General features: G+C 44.7%; 1 pseudogene; it reads right to left on the bottom strand.

Annotated features, from left to right (window-relative positions):
* Nucleotides 1-1,839: 1,839 nt before the first annotated feature.
* Nucleotides 1,840-3,147, bottom strand: LOC114210557 (rab-like protein 2B pseudogene; annotated as a pseudogene).
* Between the last annotated feature and the right edge of the window lie 274 nt (nucleotides 3,148-3,421).

Below are 3,421 nucleotides of genomic sequence, written 5' to 3'. Positions count from 1 at the left end.
AATTATAGCAACAATAATAATTCTGAAGCTAAGAATTATTAAGCAATTAATATGGGTTATCTTAAAAAAATCACAACCCTATTATCATCATCATCATCATCATCATCATCATCATCTCTGCTTTACAGCTGAGGAAACTGAGGATAAGAGAAGTAAATGAAACTCATTTCTATTTGAGTTGGTTTCTGAAACAGTGCTTTTTTTAAAAAAAAGATTTTATTTATTTATTTGTCAGAGAGAGAGAGAGGAAACACAAGCAGGGCGAGCAGCAGGCAGAGGGAGAAGCAGGCTCCCCGCCAAGCAGGGAGCTCAATGCGGGGCTCCATCCCAGGACCCTGGGATCATGACTTGAGCCGAAGGCAGGCACTTAACCCACTAGCCACCCAGGCATCCCTGAAACAGTGCTTTCTGATTGTTACATCAGAACATACTGCTTTAATTATTTTAGCTGTACTATGTGCACATCAGTTGGAAGAATGGACCAGCTTCCTAAATAGAGGTTTCTGCTTCATGTATTCTCCATACACAATTTAGCCTAGCCCCTCATTTCTCATGTTTTTGCTCAGTACTGTCTAGTTGGAATAGTGGCTTAAGAACTCTGAGGGATACAGTCAAAGCTGTTTTTGAGTATTGTTGAGACTTCAACAAAAGAGATCCTTGGAGGTATGTTCCCATGGGAAACATCTTGAATCTCTTATACTTCTTATGATACCAGCTACCTTCAAGGAGGAAAGTGGCAAGTTATTTATGATGTCTCTTCTCTACTTGGACCTACTTGCATTGTATCTAGCAGACACCCTTAGATATTCTAGCTTGTATAAGGTATTTCTGTTTTTGTATTTTTTCATCATTTCAATAAGGATATGGGTGTAGAATAGGAAGTTAGATATTTATTTAGAAATCCATAAGGATCTTTAAAGGATGAGTAATGTCCTTTTAAGGAAGAAGAGAGGTGTAAGACATTCTAGGTAGGAAAATTATTCATAGAAAATGTAGAAGTAAGAAAGCAGCTGTCTGGAACTGGTGTGGTTGCAGTTAGGAAGACATAAAGTAGGAAAGGTAGTTTGAAATCAGATTGTGCAGGATTCTGTATGCCAGACTGAGATACATGGGTTTTGTTCTTTAAGAAACCAGGAGCCATCAGAATATTCTCTCTACAAATGACAATCCTTCCAACACATGAAATTGCTAACATATTTCCCTTGAGATTGTTTTCTGCAAACTAATAAACTAATATGCCCAGTTTCTTTTCTCCTCGGGTAGCATAGTTCGATTTTATCATTTTTTGATAGTTCTCCTATGAACATACTTCAGTTTATCTGTGGCAGTTACTAACTATACTTTATAATGTTTCCTTTTGCATTTTTAAAATGCTGCTTTCACATGTATAATACCTTGAAAACACAGGCTTTATCACTTTCCTCTTTTTTTTTATGTTAATTCAAACTTTACTATAAATATGAAAACAGTGGAAATGGTGATGCACAAGATGATCATACAAACACACCAGTGAACCACAAGTCCTGGAGAGAAGTGGGAAAGGCAGCAGGGCGGCCCCTCTCCCTGCCCCACAGGGCAGTACCACAACAGTCCTCCAAAAAAGGCAGGAAAGCATCATCGGCTGGAACAGGGGCTTTCAAGGGAAGCTCTTCTTAGAACCCAAATGCATGTGCTTTGCAGAACAGCTAAGGGTGGCAGGACTTGTGACCTGTTTTCCTGGGTTGTAATGGCAAACCTGTCCCGTGATAGGAACAGCTGTCTGCTCAAAACCATTTCTGAAAAAAAGTTGGTTGGGAGACTGAAGAGGAAAAAGAATTGAGCCCCCCCCACCGCCCCAAATCTGTACGGGTGGGAATAGGGGCCGTCAGGGATTAGAAATCATTCCCTTGGTGGAAAAGCAATGAATAGGCCCTGAGGTCGGTTCTGGGAGAGAAAACACCTCAATTTCCTTTTATTTGAGAGACACAAAGCATGTTTCCCGAAGGTCTTCCCTGCTTCCACACAACCTGGGGAGGCTGAGGCTACTGATCTCTAATTCTGCTTCAGGGTCTGCTGTGGATCTCTCACACCTGTCCAGGGTGCTTGCTGGTGCAGACCCTGTCCCGGTCCGAGTCCAGGGAAAAGGACAGCTGTGGAAGGGTCAGGAACTGTGGGCCGTGGAAGTAGGGCAGGCCAGTGGAATGGGTGGGCTTGCAGGAGGTAGACAGGGGGATGGCCTGCAAGAATTTTTCAATTCATAGCTGGAGGGTTGCTGAGGGGAGGGTATTCTGAAAGATACCACCCCCCTCCCCAAAGTCCACGAGGAGAGAGGCTTCCTTCTCTGACTCAGGAAGGGGAGGGGCTCTCGATGTTGCCACGCTGCACTCGGTCTGGCACTTCCTCCTCCTTCTGCTCCAAATCAAAGTTCTCAAGCTCCTGCAAAACCTCATCCGTGAAGTCCCGGGAGTTGTGTTTGTCAGACACAGCTAATCGAATCGCATCATTGAAGAGCTTCACGACATTGGTACCATCAGCCGCTGAGACAAAGTACAGGGGAAGGGAGAACTTCCTGGCAAAATTGAAGCTCTTTTGGGTCATCTTTATGTCTGCATCAATTTTATTGGCCACCACGATGCATGGGATCTCTGGCCTGAACTCCCGAATCTCTGTATACCAAGTGCTCAGGTTCTTGTAGGTTGCTTTCCTCTGCACATCAAACACCATGATGCAAGCGTGGGCCTTGTGGTAGTAGGAGGCATGCATGCTCTGGAACCGCTCCTGGCCTGCTGTGTCCCAAAAGTCTATCCCTCCTCCCTGGACCACTGGAATGAAGGGGTGAACAGTGAGGTTGAGTTGGCATGAGGGGGGAAGGACCACAGGAACACAGAACACCGCAAACCTTGAAGGATACAATCCGTCCATGAGAAACCTCTCCATAAGTTTGGACTTGCCCACAGCGCTGTCCCCTAGGCAGATGATCTTCACATTGTCATCAGCATCGTATTTCTCTTGGTTGAGCTCACAGGGTTTGGGTTTGTCGCTGGCCATTGGCTCTTGGCCGTTCAGCCCGGGGTAGGTGTATGCATGTGGGGTCTTGTCACTGTCCCTCGGGCCAGCCGGGTTCTCTCAGCACCGCACTCTGCTTCTGGCTCCGTTCGCGTCCTCGCAGCTGCTCAATCACTTTCCTCTTTTTTATTCTTTCCTACCACCACACACATAATACCTCCCAACACATGCAAAATACTGGAATCATCTTATTAACTGAGTAGAGACTTTATTATTTTTGGGTGAACAAAGTGATTGTTAGTGTCAACAATCAATTTGTATTTGGTAGTAATGCTGCAGACCTCTTGTTCTCTCCGTCTCCCTCCCTGTCTCTCTCCAACAATGTACCAGCATGTCTGTTTCTTATTTCATCTCTGAAATAAAGTCCAGAGATCAA

Source organism: Eumetopias jubatus, unplaced genomic scaffold (genome assembly GCF_037043125.1).
Source record: "Eumetopias jubatus isolate StellerSeaLion01/CBP00866 unplaced genomic scaffold, mEumJub1_p1.0 scaffold_14, whole genome shotgun sequence".
NCBI lineage: Eukaryota > Metazoa > Chordata > Mammalia > Carnivora > Otariidae > Eumetopias > Eumetopias jubatus.
The sequence above is the reverse complement of the archived record's forward strand: the minus strand, read 5'-3'. Positions and strand labels throughout refer to the sequence as shown.